This window comes from Oryx dammah, unplaced genomic scaffold (genome assembly GCF_014754425.2).
Source record: "Oryx dammah isolate SB20612 unplaced genomic scaffold, SCBI_Odam_1.1 HiC_scaffold_26, whole genome shotgun sequence".
NCBI lineage: Eukaryota > Metazoa > Chordata > Mammalia > Artiodactyla > Bovidae > Oryx > Oryx dammah.
The window spans coordinates 30,953,906-30,974,324 of record NW_024070210.1 but is presented as its reverse complement, the minus strand read 5'-3'; the positions used below and the strand labels follow the sequence as shown (position 1 = coordinate 30,974,324).

Sequence of the window (20,419 nt, the reverse complement as noted above, 5' to 3'; positions counted from 1 at the left end):
GACTCTCTAGAGTCTTCTCCAACACCACACTTCAAAAGCATCAGTTCTTCAGCACTCAACTTTTTTATGCTCCAACTCTTACATCCATACATGACTAATGGAAAAACCATAGCTTTGACTAGATGGACCTTTGTCAGCAATGTCTCTGCTTTTTAATATGTTGTCTAGGTTGGTCACAGCTTTTCTACCAAGGAGCAAGCATCTTTTAAATTTCATGGATGCAGTCACCATCTGCAGTGATATTGGAGCCCCCCAAAATAAAGTCTCTCACTCTTTCCATTGTTTCCCCATTTATTTGCCATGAAGTGATGGGACCAGATGCTATGATCTTAGTTTTCTGAATGCTGAGTTTTAAGTCAGCTTTTTCACTTTCCTCTTTCACTTTCATCAAGAGGCTCTTCTTCGCTTTCTACCACAAGGGTGGTATCATCTGCATATCTGAGGTTACTCTTATTTCTCCTGGCAATCTTGATTCCAGCTTGTGCTTTATCCAGCCTGGCATTTCACATGATGTAATCTGCATATAAGTTAAATAAACAGGGTGACAATATGGAACCTTGACGTACTCCTTTCCTGATTTGGAACCAGTCTGTTGTTCCATGTCCAGTTTTAACTGTTGCTTCTTGACCTCCATACAGATTTCTCAGGAGGCAGGTCAGGTGGTCTGGTATTCCTGTCTCTTGAAGAATTTTCCACAGTTTGTTGTGATACATTTTGAATATTTCTTATTGAGCTCTCTGAGTTCACTAATTGTCTTCTTCTACATCCAAAGACCTATAAAATGTAGCCAATTAAGTTTTAATTTCAGAATTTTAATTTCTAGTTTTAGGAAATTTACTTGATTTTGTTTTTATAAATTCCATTTCTCTATTTAAAGTCTCCATCTTGTTTCATATATTCATAATAGTCATTAAAAACTTTAATTCCAATATCCAGATCACCAGAGGGTCTGCTTCTATTATCTTCTTTTTTGTTTATCAGTTACATATTCTTAGTTCTTACACGTCTAGCAATTTTTTATAGTATAATGGACACTGTGTACACACGAACCATAAAGACTGACAGCTTATGTTGCTTTCCCATAAAAAGGCATTATCGTCTTTGTTAAGAAGCTAGGTTTATCACATCATTTCAATCAGGAAGTGAGCTGTCATGGTGTACTGCTGAACAAAAGTTCAATATACAAAAACTGTGTCCCTGTAAAATAGCAGTCACTTGGAAAATAACATATTTAGGTTACCTATCATAAAAGTAACAGATGTAAAAGGTTATTAGGTATACATATAGTTCTGTAGAAACATACAAAGAAAAATAATTAAAAAAAATTTTAAGGATATAAAGGAATCTTAAATACAAAGATATTCCATGCTAGGAAGACCCACTGTTGCAGAGATAGAACTTCTTAAAATGATTTTGTAAATTCAAAACAATTTCAATCAAAACTCCAATAAATTTTTTTATAGTGCTGAACACACAAATCCTAAAATGCATGTGGAAGAAGGAAAGGCTTGAAACAGCACAATTTTGAAGAGAAAAGGATAAAGGAAAAAGGGGAAGAGAAAGAAGACAAAAAGGAAAAAAAATTATCCTCTTCTAGGTATCAAGACTTGTATAAATATTATAATTAAAAATATTGGTAAGCAATAGTTAAATAGACCCATGGAACTAACTAGAAAACCTAGAAGTGTACACATTATATGTAAAATTTTGATAAAGCAGTATAAGTATTACTACTGTTGTCACTGCTACCTATAAAATAGTTTGAAAATTTTTTCAGTACTCTATAGGTATTAATTCATTTTATATGGTGATTTAATTCAGGGGTAAAGGAATAGTTATTCAATAAAAGGTAGTGGACTAACTGGCTAGCCATCTGGAAAAAGACAAAACAAAATTCCTAACTCACTATATATGTAAAAAACATGATTTAAAGACTTACTTTGAAAATATTTTTAAGAAAAAATAAAAGAATATAGCTTTACCATATCAGTGTAAGGTAGAAATGTTACAAATTTAAAAGGAAAATTGTGATCACCTTTAAAGCCCTCAAGTATGACAGCTGAAAATATAAATAAAGTGAAAAGAAAAACCACAAACTAGAAGAAGGCATCAGTGAAAGAACTTCTCCAAATTCATGCTTAGAGAAATTTAACAGGAAAATAGGAAAAAGTACAACAAGCAATTTGTATAACTGGAAATACTTTTGAGTCAACAAACACAGTAACAGTGTGGATTTCTACTAGTTAGGGAACTAAAAGACCACTGTGAAATATTTACATTTATGAAACTAGAAAAAAATTAAATGTTTGATATTATTAAGTGTTGGTAAAGATGTAGAAGAAGCAACACATATAATGCTAGATCATTAGAACAATTTGGCTACTTTTAGTAAAGTTGATATCCATTCCTTATGATCTAACAATTCCACTTCTAGGTACCTACTCTGGAAAAAAAATCTCAAACTTGGGCACAAGAAGATATGAAAAATGTTGTTTACTACAGTGATGCCTGTAATACTAGCAGTGCAACTGACTGAATTTCACTGTATGAACTGTGCTTTATTCATACAACTAATGAATGAGGATTTCATGAATTAGCACACATAACTCTGAAAATAGAATACTGAGTTAAAAAATGCAAATTGAAAAAGGATATATACCACATAATTTCTGGCAACTGTGGAGTAAAGAAGCTGGCAAATTATCTTTCCCAAAACCAATTATGAAACTGAACAAATTTGCCAAAGATGAAGGTCAGTCAATGGCTGACTCACAAGAATTAGCATGATTCTCAGTTTTATTTTTTCTTAGCACATATAAGACATTTTATGCTTAGAGCAAAACAAGACACCTAATCCACATGTAAACAAAGTAAAAAGAAAAGCCACAAACTAGAAGAAAGCATCAGTGAAAGAACACATGTAATTTGAAAGAGGGAAGTTTTTAAATAACAAACACATGAAAGTCACAAAATCAACCCCCAACAATAAAATTAAATGCAGCTGAGGAGACTGACATTCACTTTTATGTTGATTGTAACTTGAGAAATAATAACCTGATTAAGAAACCAGTAACATAGAATATTAAACTTTTATGTCATCACTGTATACCTAATAGAATAGCCAAAATCCAGAACAGTGACAATATCAAATGCTGGGAAGGATGTGAAACCATGGAACTCTTGTTCACTGCTGGTGGGAATACAAAATGCTGCAGCTACTTTTAAGACAGTTTGGCAGTTTCTTACAAAATGAAACACATTCTTTTCATATGATACAGCAATTGTGCTTCTTGGTATTTACCCAAAGGAATTTAAAACTTGTCTCCATACAAAAACCAGCACACAGATGTTTGTAGCAAGTTGCCAAAACTTGAAAGTAACCAAGATGACCTTCAATAGGTGAATGGATAAATATAAACTGTGGTACATTCAGAAAACAAAATATTATTCAGTACTAAAAAGCTATCAAGCCACGAAAAGACGAAGGGGAGACTTGAATGCACACCACTAAGGGAAAGAAGGTGATCTGAAAAGGCTGCATGCTATATGAGTCCAAGAATATGACATTCTGGACTTCCCAAGTGGCGCTAACGGTAAAGAACCTGCCTGCCAAAGTAGGAGACATAAGAGATGTGGGTTTGATCCCTGGATCAGCAAGATCTCCTGGAGGAGGGCATGGCAACCCACTCCAGTATTCTTGCCTGGAGAATCCCCATGAACAGAGGAGCCTGGTGGGCTACAATCCATAGGGTTGCAAGGAGTCAGACACAACTGAAATGACTTAGCATGCATGCACACCTATGACATTCTGGAAAAAGCAAAACCGTGGAGACAATGTGGTTGCCAGGGGTGAGGTAAGAGAGATGAATCTGCAGAGCACAGAGGATTTAGGGCTTTCTTCTTTATCTGGAATGCCTGTGTGTGTGTGTGTGTGTGTCTCGGTCAATTGTGTCAGACTCTTTGCAACCCCATGGACCACGTAGCCTGCCAGGCTCCTCTGTCCAAGGAACTCTCCATGCAAGAATATTAGAGTCAGTTGCCATTCCCTTCTCCAGGGTGGAATGTCTTTATTTTCCCTTTATTTCTGAAGCATAGTTTAACTGGATACAGAATTTATAGTTGACAATTTTCTTGCAGCAGTTTAAAATAAAATTATTGTACCACTTATGACTTCCATGATTTTAGGTGAGAAATTTGCTGTCATTTGAATTGCTGTTCCCATATTGATATGCCATTTTGCTCTAATTGTTTTCAAGGTTTTGTATTCAGTTTTCAAAAGTTTAATTATGATGTGTTGACATATATTTGGAGGGTTTATCCTTTTGGAAGTTTGCTCAGCTTCTTGAATCTCGAGGCTGGTATTTTGTTAAGTACGGTTAGTTTTCAGCCATGAGTTTTTCAAATGTTCTTTCAGCCTCCCTCCTTTTCCTCTCTTTTTGGGACTCTGATAATACAAACCATGGATCTTTTGTTATTTCTCAGCTGGTCCCTAAGGCTCTGTTCATATGATTTATTCCAGTATATTTTCTTTTCATTGTTCAGACAAGGTGAACTCTAACTGTTCTGTCTTCAGAGTCACTGATTCTATTCTAGGTCACCTCCACTCTAGCATTGAGCTATCCACTAATTTTTGAAATTTTTCTATAATTTTTTTAGTACTAGCACTTCTGTTTGGTTATTTTATGAATTCTATTTCTTTGCTAAGATTTTCTATTTTCGTTTTGTTTCAAGAGCATTTGTAATTGCTTGTTGAAGCATTTTTATGATGTTTGCTTTAAAATCCTTCCCAGACAATTCCAGCATATGATTTATATTGGCATTGGCATCAGTTAGTTGTTTTTTCTTAAACTGTGATTATCTTCATTCTTGGTATGATGGATGATATTCTGTTGTATCCTAGGCATTTGGTGTATTTATCAGGAGACTTTGTTTCCTATTTAAGTCTTTTATTTTAGTAGGCAGGTACTCTTGTTTAGGTTCAGCATGTGGGTCTTGAGCCTTGATCAAGTTTTGTTAACTATAGCTCTAAAGTCAGTCTAACTTTTAGAACCTGTGCAGACTGTTTCGGTCTATTTTGTTTTTCTGCTGCCACTGGGTCTCCCATTGGTATCTGCTGGTCCTGCCAAAGACAGCAGAGGAGGTTTTACCAGACTGTGCCAACCAGTGTCTCTCAGTAGGGAAGTGGTCTGATGGGATCCCCCAAATGGTGCCTCCCAGCTGCCCTGGTATCTGCTGGCATGGGAGAAAAATCTCAATCCTACACTGCAATGAGGCTTCCAGAACTAGGCCGCTTGCTGCAGCTGGACACCTCTTGCTAGCTCTGCCTACCTGCCTCAGTTTCTCTTGGTAGAGATGGGGAGCTTCTGGCTTGGAAGGGAAGGAGAGTGTTTCCCCTAGATGCTTATTATTGGCAGAGCTGATTGACCTTACTTTGCCAGCTTTGCTAGACTAGCCTGGTGTTTTCAGAAAAAGTCCCACTGGATCTGAGGGAGAAATGAACCTACCTGTGCTTCCTTCTATTGCCAAGTTGAGGATCAGATAACACTACGTATGAGTGGTCTTCTGTTGAGAGGGGAATATAAGATGCTCTGGCTCTGCATTGTTCTTCCAGTCCTAGGGTTCCAAACTAGTTTGCCTCCTTACCACCCTTTAGAATTCTCCTTTGGTTGTCTCTTGCATTATTTCCAGCGTTTTTAATTGTGCTTAGAGGAAGTGAGTGGGCAGAAACAGATCTATGCCAGAAGTTCCATTAATTACTTTTAAAATAAAACTGCCAATCACAGACATTAGGGTCTTCCAGAACCTCCTTCTTCTCACTACCATCATAACCAGGAGTGTCCTAATTTATTCTCTTTACTGTGCATGATAAGTTGCTTCAGTCATGTCCTAATCTTTGCAACCGTATGGACTGTAGCCCACCAGGCTCCTCTGTCTATGGGATTCTCCAGGCAAGAATCCTGGAGTAGGTTGCCATGTCCTCCTCCAGGGGATCCCCTCCACTTAGGGACTGAACCCTAGTTTCTATATCTCCTGCACTGCCAGGTGGGTTCTTTACCACTAGCACCACTTGGGAAGCCCATTCCCTTTTATTCTGCTGATTAATCAATACAGGCTGATGCTGAGATTTAGTTTTGGCCTGTGGACTTTGAATCTGTGCTGAGACATGAACTGGTAATCTTGCATATACAGGGAAAGAAATGGCTGAGGTGAAATATCTAATATAATAGCATCTTTGCTTTATTTTGTTTTTGTAAAAGAATATTCTGATTTTTCCAGGCAAATACTGATGCCCAAATTTACTCTAAGGAAACGGACAAGGCCTGAAAGGGAAATCTGGAGCATGCTAGATGAGATTGTGACAGAGAAGAGTGCATGTACTGAACACACTAAAATGCGGTTGGCCCACCCTGGTAGATGCCAGTCATTTTAAACCCTCCTCTCTCATGTTCTCCTATTACTATGGAGCCTATAAAAACATCTAGTGGCATATAACTATATGACACGCACATATACTCTTTCCAGATTGCCTTAACCATAGGGGTGGCAATATAGTCAGGTTTTAGCCAATGAGATATAAAGAGAAGTCTATTGGAGGGCTCCTCTGAAAGGTTTTTTCCCTTGATGAAAAGCAGAGTAAACTCTTTTGTAACTCTGATTGCCCCCACTTACTGTGAGGCCACGAAGCTTGGAACTACTGAAGCCATCCTGAGGTCATGAGAAGGCCATGATAACTGTAGCGAGCCCGGTGCCCTGACATTGTAGGCCGTTGAGCCACTTGTGTCTCTGGAATCTCCTACTTCTAAACCTTCTATTAAGTAAGCAGTCAATGTCCTTACAGTTCACACTGATGCTAGTTGGATTTTCTGTCACTGCAGCCCAAAGCATTCCTATGGATACACTCACTGACAGAGTTAGTGCTGTTGTACATTTTCCTGGTTCCCTTCTTCATTTTACAGATTCTTTTTATCAGTGAAGAGCAACACTACATTATGTTTCCATTTTCTACTTATTCCTCTCACCATTAATGACTTAGATATTTTCTTTGAAGGTCATTATTGACCACTTTGACAGAAAGCCACAGCAAATAGAATAACTAAATGAATGGTTTGGTATTGCAAAAATCTGCCTTATACATTCAAGGTAAAAAGAAACATTCTCAATAAATCATCACAAAGGGACCTACTGCTGATTCTGCAATAGTGCCTTATTAACATAAAGTCTCAGAGAAGGCAGTAGCACCCCACTCCAGTACTCTTGCCTGGAAGATCCCATGGGCGGAGGAGCCTGCTAGGCTGCAGTCCATGGGGTCGCAAAGAGTCAGACGACTGAGCGATTTCACTTTCACTTTTCACTGTCATGCATTGGAGAAGGAAATGGCAACCCACTCCAGTACTCTTGCCTGGAGGATCCCAGGGATGGGGGAGCCTGGTGGGCTGCCGTCTATGGGGTCACACAGAGTCGGACACGACTGAAGCGACTTAGCAGCAGCAGCAGCAACATAAAGTCCCCCGTGCATGCTGTCATATTTGACTCTTTGTGACCCTATGGACTATAGCCCATTAGGCTCTTTGTCCATGGGATTTTCCAAGCCAGAATACTGGAGTGGGTTGCCATTTCCTTCTTTGGGGGAGCTTCCTGACCCAGGGATCGAACCCAGCTCTACTGTGCCTCCTGCATTGCAGGTAGATTAAAAAAAAAAAAATTCCTCTGCTGAACATGCAATAGTGAACAAGGACCAGAAATTGGATTCAAAATAATGATCTCATTAAACATTTACAGCACAGGACTAAATTTGTGCAAACGGTTGCAATTTTGTAAACCACTCCTAACATACCTAGAAAAAAATAAAAATAAATACTAATCTGAAAGTGTGTTGAAGGAAGCTGCTGAAGCAGCACTAAATTTTTTTCCTCAGCAAGAAGCAAACTGAATTCACAAAACCAGTCTCACTATTTAGGTTTGGAATTTCAGAGGAGGCCTTGTATTAGGAAAAAAGTAAGCACACAAAGGAGAAAAATAGTCAGCTCTTGTGGAGAAATGTGTTAGGACAGAAACAGCAAAATTCTAAGGCTCACAACCATAGGAACTCAAAGGAATAAAAACACTAAGACTGGAAGAATATGCTTCTTAGAATATGAACACCTCTCCACTCTTAGCTAACTTAGTAATTAAGTAATTATTTAACTTCTTTTTAAAATTTATTTTTAATTAAAGGATAATTGCTTTACAATATTGTGTTGCCTTCTGCCATACATCAACATGAATCAGTCATAGGTATACACAGGTCCTCTACCCTTGAACCTCCCTCCCACCTCCCACCCCATGTCTGGTACATTTTTAATAATTTGTATTTCTCTTCATCCCTTCAATTGCTTTGTGAAATCAGCTGCATTTAGTTCATGCTATTAAGTCTAAGAGGGGGAGATAAAATAGCAGGAAGGTAGTAATAGCTATATTGACCAAAAAAAAAAAAAAAGAGCCAGGCACTCAAACAGCTTGTATATTTTCCCCTAAGTGCAAGGCATTCTGGAAAAATTATATGTGCGTGTCATATAGCTATATGCCACTAGATGTTTTTATAGGCTCCATAGTAGTAGGAGAACATGAGAGAAGAGGGTTTAAAATGACTGGCATCTACCACAGCGGGCCAACCACATTTTAGTGTGTTCAGTACATGCACTCTTCTCTGTCACAACCTCATCTAGCATGCTCCAGATTTCCCTTTCAGGCCTTGACCGTTTCCTTAGAGTAAATTTGGGCATCAGTATTTGCCTGGAAAAATCAGAATGTTCCTTTACAAAAACAAAATAAAGCAAAGATGTTGTTATGTTAGATCTTTCACCTCAGCCATTTCTTTCCCTGTGTATGTAAGATTGCCAGTTCATGTCTCAGCACAGATTCAAATTCCACATGCCCCAACTAAACCTCAGCACCAGCCTGTATCGAATTAATCAACAGGAATAAAGAGAATGGGCTTCCCAGGCGGTGCTAGTGATAAAGAACCTGCCTGGCAATGCAGGAGATGTAGATACGAGGGTTTGATCCCTGGGTTGAGAAGATCCCCTGGAGGAGGACATGGCAACCTACTCCAGGATTCTTGCCTGGAGAATCCCATAGACAGGAGCCTGGCGGGCTACAGTCCATAAGGCCACAAAGAGTTGGACATAACTGAAGCAACTTATCATGCACAATAAAGAGAATGAATTAGAACATTCCTGGTTATGATGGTAGTGAGAGGGCAGCGGTGGAGATGCTGACATAGGGAACAGACTGTGGACACAGGTGAGGGAAGGAGCGGGTGAGACAAATGGAGAGAGTAACCTCTTTTTTTTTTTTCTTAATGTGTAAGATATTGTCTGTGTTGCAGTGACTCTAGAAGTCTCAGAGGCCAGGAAGACATTCATTCCTTCATAATAATGGTGACAGCAAGTCCCAGGCTAAAAACTCACGTGAGGTGAGTATTAAAAGACACTTAGAACAACCCAGTTGTTGTCCATTGACCCTGTAGGAATGCTTTTGAAGTTGGTTAACTGGAGATCTAGACGGATGTGTCTGCTCACAGGACTCCTGGTCTCAGCAACAGAGTTAGGGCCACTTCTTGATTCAACTTCAGTGTTCTTAGCACAGACTTACTCTTTGGGTATAAAATAATGATAGAGCTGTGCTCAAATTATATTCTTATTTTTCTTTTACTCTAGTGTTCCAGGTATGGATGGTTTTTAAAAGTCTTAAAGGTTAGAGATAGTTACTTAAAGATAATTCAGCAAAACTGACATCTGATGTTAAACTTGAAGTGAAAAGAACTCTGGCGTGTTTGGCCCAATCTCCTTCAGCAATGTGTTTCAATACCTCTGTAAGAGTAGGCGTACAGCCATCTTTCAGCCTGTTCATTTGCTAGAAGATAAAAAAGATATGTGCTAGTGTATGCTTCCTGGGTGGCTCACCTGCCAATGAAAGAGATGTGGGTTTGATCCCTGGGTCAGGAAGATCCCCTGGAGGAGGAAATAGCAACCCACTCCAGTATTCTAGCCTCAAAAATCCTGTGGTCAGAGGAGCCTACAGTTCATGGGGTCACAAAAGAGTTAGACACAATCTAGCAACTAAACAGTAACAATATCCTAAACAAGTGTTTACATACTAAGCTATCATACACAAAAAAGGTAAACAACATCCCATTATCATAAATGTCTAGCACATTTTGGATGTGTATTTGAAGACATTTCAGAAGATGTTTTGCTATATAATCAAGTAGTGGTTTCCTTAGAATGTTCCTATTAATGTGATTATTAATCAAGTCTTCTTAAGCAATTACCATGAAAATAAAGACAAACTGAGCAGGTTATGCTTGCACACCATTCCTTGAGTACTTTCTAACCTAGACCACAAAACAGAGTGAATAGCAGTGCCTTCATTACTATGACAATGAGCACACACCACTCCATCCTATCGTCTTCAAGGTGGTGGACTCTACAGAAGTGTATGATGGCTGTTTGGGAGTTGACAGAAGAGTACGTGGGAGGAGGTAAGGTTGTTATTTAAGTTTTTAAAGAAATGTTTGTCTTGCAAAGATACATGTCGTAGAATCAAACTTGTGAGAAGGAAAGGAGAAAATGTCCAAGTCTTCCCTATTTAAACATCCTTCTTCATACAGTATTACCAGATTTGTGGAGAAGAATTCTTAACTTCCCATTTAAAATTCCATTAGTTTAAGATAAACCACCAGGAATTTATGAAAAAAGTCCTCCTTATTCCTTCATTTGCAATTGTCAGATAACATGGAATGAAGATTATATGTGACTCAGACATGAACCAAAAAGTAGAGAAAAACACTCCACACTTACAAGAATAAAAGCCATATCAGAGCACACATTTATTAACATATACAAGTGATAGACACTGGGGCTAAGTGTTTCACACGGATTCTCTCATTTGATCCTCACCACAGATTTATGAAGAAGGGCTGCTAATACATCCATTCCACCAGAGGGGAAGTATGACTCAGATTAGGGAACTTGACTCCATCCCCAGAAGCCATACACAGCAGTCAGGTACAGACCCAGGTCTGCCTGGCTTCAGAATGCCAGCCATGTCAGGATACTGTACTACATACTGACATTTCCTAATAGCCACATACTGTCTGCACCGGAGAGGCCAGGGGCTGGGTAAAACAATGGGTCTAAAGTTTCTGAAGCTGAAAAGGCCAATCTCAAGGTAAGGGGCAGTTTTGAGCTTCCCCAGTGTGTCTGGAGCTGGACTTTGGCTTAGAATTCAGTGAAAGGGGAGGATAATATGTGTTTAACATTTTGTTCTGCCCACAAAATGAAACCAAGAAAGCTCAGATATTGACATCTAGCTCCTGCCTTTCTTCTTCCTGAAGCAGATACCACACAGCCTGATGCTGCAGGGATTAGCTGGAGGCATGAATCTTGGCAACCTCTAATTTTGTGGCTCAGCTGGTAAAGAATCCACCTGCAATGCGGGAGACCTGGGTTTGATCCCTGGATTGGGAAGATCCCCTGGAGAAGAGAAAGGCTACCCATTCCAGAACACTGGCCTGGAGAATTTCAAGGACTGTATACTCTGTGGGGTCACGAAGAGTCGAACACGACTGACCGACTTTCACAGTCTCTAAAGTCAGGCTCATTTTCTCCCTGGGCTTCAGATATGAATCTACTCTGGTCAAGATGCAGCAATGGCAGTGGAAAGAGTTCTGTCTCTGCCATTTACTAGTCTGACTACTTCAGCCTGTTTGACTTCCCTGAGCTCAGCTTCATCAGCAGAAGGAGGATACCACTTCTCGCCACACATATGTAAATAGGCCAGTGCTTACGGTCAACTGCCAGCAGATAGGGGGAATTCGGAAGAGGGTGAAATTAGAACACCTGAGTCCATGGAGTTGCAAAGAGTTGGACATGACTGAGCAACTAACACTTTCACTTTCAGAGCACCTTAACACAAAGTCATTCCTTAGAGGAAAGCAAAATGCAATTTTGAATAAACCAAGGGCAGGACCTTAAAGGATGTTACTTTAAAACAATGCTGTACTCCAAAAATTATTTTCTTCCTGCTATGATGTTTTGAGCTTCATATAATCCACAAAGAGGACACACTATGTGACAAATTATTTTCCAAATTAATATCATGGTGTGTGTAACACTTCTCAAATAAATTATATTATATTAGGTAGTGATAATTATCTAACAGATAATTTGCTGAATGAATTAATACAAAGAGTGTCTTTTTGCTTTGACTTTTTTGTCCAACCAGGAAGTTCAAAGCCAAAGTGAAAGAGTTACTCGCTCAGTTATGTCTCACTCTTTGTGACCCCATGGACTGTAGCCCACCAGGCTCCTCTGTCCAAGGAATTCTCCAGGCAAGAATACTGAAGTGAGTAGCCATTCGCTTCTCTAGGGGATCTATCTGAACCCGGGATCGAACCCAGATCTCCTGCGTTGCAGGCAGATTCTTTACTGTCTGAGCCATAGATTTTGAGTGCTCAGTGTTCCAGTCATGTACAAATGCTGGAAAATGACGATGAGTAAGGCACAGATGGGTCATCAAAACTTAGAAGACAGAAATGTAATGATGAAGTAATTGCAACGCAGATGAGATCACAGTTTCTTTCAAATGCTTGGTTTCTAGTTATAGACTAAGGAGCATAGACCAGGAGAGATGAAGAGATACTTTAATGACAGCTAAAAATTGCCAGTCCCTAAAAAATTCTTTTTACAGGGGGATTACTACCAAATGATTTAACAAACCACATCAAAGAAAACCCAAGCATATAGGGAGTGTGTGAGAGTATGTACATATGTTTGTGTAGTATTCAACATATTGAAAGATTTTCATCTTTCATACTGAAAAACGTTCTTTCCATGCTGAAAGAAGTCTATCAGTTCAGTTCAGTTCAGTTGCTCAGTCATGTCTAACTCTTTGTGACCCCATGGACTGCAGCATACTAGGCTTTCCTGTCTATAACGAACTCCTAGAGCTTGCTGAAACTCATGTTCATTGAATCAGTAATGCCATCCAGCCATTTCATCCTCTGTTGTCCCCTTCTTCTCCTGCCTTCAATCCTTTCCAGCATCAGGGTCTTTTCAAATGAGTCAGTTCTTCACATCAGGTGGCCAAAGTATTGGAGTTTCAGCTTCAGCATCAGTCCTTCCAATGAACATTCAGGACTGATTTCATTTAGGATTGACTGGTTTGATCTCCCTGCAGTTCAAGGGACTCTCAAGAGTCTTCTCCAACACCACCCTTCAAAAGCATCAGTTCTTCAGTGCTCAGCTTTCTTTATAGTCCAACTCTCACATCCATATATGACTACTGGGAAAACCATAGCTTTGACTAGATGGACCTTTGTTGGCAAAGTAATATCTCTGCTTTTTAATATTCTGTCTAGGTTGGTCATAGCTTTTCTTCCAAGGAACAAATGTCTTTTAATTTCATGGCTGCAGTCACCATCTGCAGTGATTTTGGAGCCCCCCCAAACTAAGTCTCTCACTGTTTTCATTGTTTCCCCATCTATTTGCCATGAAGTGATGGAACCAGATGCCATGATCTTAGTTTTCTGAATGTTGAGTTTTAAGCCAACTCTCTCACTCTCCTCACTCACTTTCATCAAGAGGCTCTTTAGTTCTTCTTCACTTTCTGCCATAAGGGTGGTGTCATCTGCATATCTGAGGTTATTGATACTTCTCCTGGCAATTCTGATTCCAGCTTGTGCTTCATCCAGCCAGGCATTTTGCATGATGTACTCTGCATAGAAGTTAAATAAGCAGGGTGACAATATGCAGCCTTGACTTACTCCTTTTCTGATTTGGAACCAGTCTGTTGTTCCATGTGCAGTCGTAACTGTTGCTTCTTGACCTGCATACAGATTTCTCAGAAGGCAGGTCAGGTGGTCTGGTATTCCCATCTCTTTAAGAATTTTCCACAGTTTGTTGTGATCCACACAGTCAAAGGCTTTGGCGTAGTCAATAAAGCAGAAGTAGATGTTTTGCTGGAACTCTCTTGCTGTTTCTATGGTTCAATGATGTTGGCAATTTGATCTCTGGTTCCTCTGCCTTTTCTAAATCCAGCTTGAACATCTGGAATTTCTTGGTTCATTTATTGTTGAAGCCTGCCTTGGAGAATTTTGAGCATTACTTTGCTAGCGTGTGGTTTGAAAGTGAAAGTGAAGTCGCTCAGTCGTGTCCGACTCTTTGCTACCCGTGGACTGTAGCCCACCAAGCTCCTCCATCCATGGGATTCTCCAGGCAAGAATACTGGAGTGGGTTGCCATTTCCTTCTCCAGGGGATCTTCCCGACCCAGGGATCGAACCCAGGTCTCCCACATTGCAGGCAGACACTTTAACCTCTGTGCCACCAGTGGTTTAGGGATCATTAATTCTACTTCATACATTAGAACTCTAAGATTTGAAAAGATAAACTAATTTGTCCAGAGTCATACAACATTTAAGGGGTGGAGCTCAGATTTAAAGTCAGAAGGGTCCAATTCCAACATCCTGGTTTATTTTTATAACCTATTTTCTATTGAAATTTTATAATTAAGATAAAACCACAAGAAAATAAATTTTAGAATTTTGTTTTAAATGAAACCAACCATCAAGGACATGATCTAGTGTCAACATATTCAACCTTTAGTCCAATTTAACTTTCAGTCTCCTTGATAGCCCTGCCCCTCTATTCAATATTGGGTTCCAAGCATGCATACTAAGTTGCTTCAGTCATGTCCTACTCTTTGTGACCCTATGGACTTGTAGCCCTCCAGGTTCCTCTGTCCATAGCACTCTCCAGATACACACACCTGGGTTGCCAAGCCCCTCTCCAGGATATCTTCCTGATTCAGGGATCGAACCCGTGTGTCTTACATCTCCTGCACAGGCAAGTGGGTTCTGTACCAATAGCACCACCTGCTGCTGCTGCTGCTGCTGCTGAGTCGCTTCAGTCGTGCCTGACTCTGTGCGACCCCAGAGACAGCAGCCTACCAGGCTCCCCCATCCCTGGGATTCCCCAGGCAAGAACACTGGAGTGGGGTGCCATCGCTTTCTTCTGGGAAGCCCTTAATACTGCATTAGGTACCACCATATATGTGCTCATAATTCCCTTTGTCTTCCTCTCTGCTTCTCAACTAGACTGTAAGATTCATGAGGGCAGGATCATCACTGTATCATTAGCACCTAGCATAATGCTTGACTATGGTAGTCTATAAATATCCACTACATGAATTTTCTAAGTCAAGAGTAATAGAAAAAAATGACACTGGAATGTGTACTTCTGACCTGTTGCGTTCAACTGGAAAGTGGAAGGAGTAGTTCTATCTAGTTTTTGCACATGGACTGTACAGATTAATGAGTCAATGCATTATACACCAGGTCCTCAGAAGGTTCTGTGCATAAAGCAAACACTGTTTATTTTTTTGTGGTATATAAATGACCTTGAGAATATCATCGTCATTTATAATTGCAGTGGCAGCAATAAGGAAACAACTTCAATCAATGATCAGTAGGTTTATGGCCTGATAAAGAAGTCACAGTTTGACGCAAAGAAACAATGAGATTCTGTGAGAAACCCAAGAGAGGAGCCGAAGCTTAAGTGAGTATCTAGATAATCGATGACTGAAAAAGAATTCTGAGGGCAAAGGACACATGCACAAGTGTGGTGTGTGTTGGAAGAAGGTAAGAAAGGAGGCAGGACTGTGAAAGAGGAAGATAAAAAGTAGCAAATGGTATGGCAGTGTAGCCCTGTTGACTAGCTTTAAAATCAACTAGTATGTTCACTAAAATGGAAAATTTCTGGATCCATCCCTGATTAACCAAATCAGAACTGATAGGGATGGAACCCACAAATTTGCAGTTTAACAGGTTTCTCAGGTCATTCTTAAGCACTAAAAATACCCAGTGGACTGCAAGCTCTTAAATGCATGAAACATAGGCTAAAAAGCAATGCAGTTCAGAAACGCTTATTCTCTAAGAAGTAAGATGAACACTGAAAAGGCATTATGAATTCAGATGACAGGAACAGACTCACCATATTCACCGTACCTTATTTAGGAAGGCAGACCCCACCAATCTACACATGTTCCTTACCCCACTGCCCTCATCTGTGTGTCTCTGAGAGTAGGGGCTGGCTGATACCTCCAGCTTGTCTTTAGGTCTTGGTCTTTCTTCCTTCTGTTGTGCTTCCTGGCCCCTTTCCCCAGAGTCCCAGTCTTTTGAGTCCTTCTATAAAGAACACACCTAGAGATGCCAATATTTAAGTTATGCTGATTTGATGTACTCATAGTTGCCACGTTCTGAATTTAAAAAACATCAGGTTGATTTTTCTCATATTTTGAACATCTAAAGAGCCAAAGGCTCTCTTCATTTGATTTTCCTTGAAGGTTATTCAAGATATCTTTTTCCAGGGTTGGTAGTACCTCATCACTCTGGTCATGGAGGAAATGGTGGTTATCATTTGGGGATAAAAACAGTAAATAAATAAACTTAAAAAAAACTCATTTTTTTTTTAGGAGGCATGAGGAGAGATTTATAGTTTGAAATGTAGCTCAAGGGGTCAAATACTTCATTAAGTGGCTAGAGCATGATGTGAAAGAAAATGAAACAATTGGCTGACATTATCACTGGAGTTTTTAATCACTAAAATGAAACTATCAAACAATCTGGCCCTGTGGAAGGAGATACAAATGGTCATAATTACTCAGCCCAAGGAAGATATAGACTTGGCTTCCATAGGTAGATGGAAACCAATGAGGCCTGTGTTAGCTTTCCCTTGACTCAGTTCAAAGCACTTGGCCAAGTTCATACATCCTTCTAGTTTTGAAAGATGGCTATAACTCAGGAATCATGATCTGATTTAAGAGAAAGTGGGAAAATGGCTAACTACCCTACTCATGTGGGCAGTAACACGGATTTTAGCTTTGCAAGGATATTTCCTGACAAACCATATGGCCCACTCCTGTCTTTTAATGTTAGAACAATTCCCTAAAATAGTATTTCTTATAAAAATAACATTCTTTTCCCCAATCCAAATATCTTGGCATCTGAATGCTATTCTAAGCATTTTAGAAAGATAAATTAGTCCAAGCTATTTACAACAATGACTACCACTGCTTCAGCCCGAGATAGAGAGCTTTGCTTGAATTCCCAAGAAGAAAACAAGGGTATCATATAAGTCCCAGAAAACAAGCCAAGGCTACAAGTCCTGCTGTGGGCTCAGAGAGGATTTGAAAGGCTGCCAAAGCTTAAGGACTGTGGTGGAGGTACACAGGGAATGAGAAAAGGGGTCTTTTCTCCAAAGTTTTATTCAAGGACTGCATTTTAATGTTCAAGTTGCCCAGCTCCATTATTTCAGCTACCCTGGCCAGGCCTTCCTAACAGTAAGAAAGAAGCACCAACACGTTAAAAAACGTTTCATTTCTCTAAAAGGCTGGGGCCTGGTCTTTGTTTAATTTATCTTCGGGTGTTCAATATCTGAGAGAAGAAAATTGATTTCAACTCTTATCCTCTCACCGACTCAGGAACCAATTACTCAGATTATAGATCACCATGTGGCATCTGTTTTTCTTTCCCATGCTTCTTCCTCTGTGAAGACCCAAAGTTTGTTGTGTTTTTTCTCATACATAGACGAATCCAGTCTGGGCTACCGCGTATGCTGGGACCTCAAGGGCAGAAGACTCCTTGCTGGGCTCCCAGGCGCAGAGGCCCAGAAATCCCTTCTCACTACCGCCACCTCCATAACCTTCCCACTGCTTCCATTAGGCTTAGGACCACAGGTATGGATGAGGCTCTACCAGACTGACAAGCTGCTTCTTGGTGTCTCAAAGGGCAATATGCAAACCACCTGTTTCAGAAGCATCACAAGAGCTTGTTAAAACATGGCCTCCTGAGTCAGAATGGGGGTCAGGGAATCTGCACTTTTTTTAACGTGCTCCCCAGGTTCTTCTTCTGAATGTATAGGTTTAAGAACGATAACCATGGATCTAAAGTTTTAATTTCTAAATCTATTTGTTCTTGAGTCTAATAATGTATTTGAAAAGTAAAGAACAGCATTTGGATCCTGTGTCCTAGGATTTGGAAAGTGAAAGACTGGATTGTGAGTTATAATGTATTTGGGAAGGACTGAGGACAGGGAAGAACCTAGTAGAAAAAGGCCAACAGCATCCCTCACTCAACTGTATCGAGTAACACAAGCTAGTATAATTGTAAGTGTGGCCTGGGTATGAATCGGGGAAGTATCCTGGATTTCCTTCTTAAGTGTGAGGGTTGTGTAGCTGCTCCAAAATGAAACAGCAGTACAGTGCTCACTGCTAAGCCACATTACCTATTAAACGGCCATGATGATAGCCCACACACCCTTTGACTTAGGTTTTGTTTTCCACTCTTGAGATGTTTGTAAATAAGTTGATGGTTGGGACTCTAGCTTTCCTCAGTTCAAACTCCAACTCTGTCTGTCACTTGAGACTAGGAGGTCTTTATTTCTTCTCTATGCCTTAATTTCCCCCATTACGGGATGGACGTGCTTATGGTACCAGTCACTTGTACCTTTAGGGTTGTTAAAGGAGGCTGAAAAGCAAAAAAAAAAAAAAAAAGCAGGACACAAAATGGATATTAATACTAGTAATCACTGTTAATAACTTCACATTATTGTTAATGAAAACTAATGCTCCATGGCCAATGAAGAAAAGCTGAACTGCTTAGCTAAAGTCTGAGGAATATTTATGGATTTAAATTATCCACATGCTGCCTATCACTTACTGCCACAGACACTTCAAAGTTTACAGCTCTTTGGAATATCATGTAATTTTCTGAAGCTTCCACACCGACCTGCCTTTTCTCATAAAAGATGGCTGTGAGCCTTGCAAATTGCTCTCATTTCATTTTAGGTCTAATAGGTTGCAATTTGTATTTGTTCATTATTTTTTTTTTTTTTTTTAAAGAATGCTTCTTTTAAATCCAGGTCACACTTACCAGCAGACTCTACATAAGCCTCTTACATTGTACAACCTCCAAAATGTAACACAATAACATGTTTGCTGCAACCGCTGCCCTCATACCCCAAAGCATTTACAATACATCTGACAAAGTGTGTCTATTTCCATGGTACCTATCACCATGGCAGCTGAGCAGCACTCCTCTTGGAACAATCAAGTTAGTAATATAGCTTTTGGCTACTGCATCCTAAAAGCTTTGCTCCTGAATAAATAAATGGGAGACTTCCCATTTTGTTTTTTTCTCTTTTTCAAAAGAAGCCATAAACCCCTCTAAAACAAATTAACTCTTGCTAAATACTTAGTAATTTCATAAAAATAAACCCTCTACCCCTCCATACCCGTTAGAGAAACATTTCTTTCTTTTTTTTTTTCATTTAGAGAAACATTTCCAAGCTTCAAGACCAAGCAAAACATACAGACTGTTTTGTGCTTTGAACTGCATTTTAAGATTCTTTTGCATAAAGGTTAAGAAAAGGGATATTGTTGTTGTGTTAGTAGCTCAGTTGTGTCTGATTCTTTGTGACCTCATGGATTGTAGCCTGCCAGGCTTCTCAGTCCATGGAATTCTCCAGGCAACAATACCGGAGTGGGCTGCCATTCCCTTCTCCAGGGATCTTCTCCACCCAGGGATAGAACTTGGGTCTCCTGCATTGCAAGCAGGTTCTGAGCCACCAGGGAAGCCCAAGAAAAGGGACAATAAAGGATAAATTAGAAGTTTGGGATTAACAGATAAACACTACTCAGCATACAACAGACAAATAATAAGGACCTACTATATAACACAGGGAACTATATTCAGTATCTTGTAATAACTTATAATGGAAAAGAATCTGAAAAAGAACACACACACACACATGAATCATTTTGCTGAATTCTACATGTACCCATTCATCAAATACTAACTATGGGCAAGGAACAATTCTTAATTTGTACATATGAGGGTCTCATAAGTATCTATGAACCCATCCTTCCTGTATCACCTTCTCCTCTGGTAGGAGTTCTGGTAACCAGCACTCCTGTTCACACAATCAATCAAATCAGAACACAAGGATCGCCTCAGATTCCTTGTTCTTTTCCTCTTTGTGTCCACTCTCACACCTTTATTTCTACTTTCCAAATCTCTCAAGTCCATCCGCTTGTTTTAAACCCTCATCCCTCTGGGATTTTTGTTATGATCTAACTATGCTCTTGGTTACCAATCTATCCTCATGGAGAAATCTTTCTAAAATGTAAACTGGATCATGGCACTTCTCTTTAAGAAGAGAGAAGTCTGCTTAGCATGCCCTATCTTTTCAGGCACATTCCCACCTGCCCAACTTCATCTCTCATGCCTTCACCAATGACATCCAGCAATCCAGCAAAACTGCTAATCTGGTTCTTTGAACCCACATGCTATTTTCTCCCTTTGGGACTTTCCACATACTC

The 20,419-nt window shown here is 39.7% G+C and overlaps 1 protein-coding gene and 1 long non-coding RNA gene across 2 annotated transcripts in view; both read right to left on the bottom strand.

The window, feature by feature from the left end:
• The window catches only part of RTN1 (reticulon 1), a 257,808-nt gene that overhangs the window by 46,789 nt on the left and 190,600 nt on the right, over positions 1-20,419 (bottom strand). The window lies entirely within an intron of this gene.
• Positions 722-14,950, bottom strand: LOC120852883. The gene is made up of 2 exons (XR_005718675.1): positions 14,916-14,950; positions 722-1,006 (listed from the first exon to the last, which is right to left on the bottom strand). It is a non-coding gene; the product is annotated as an uncharacterized LOC120852883 (long non-coding RNA).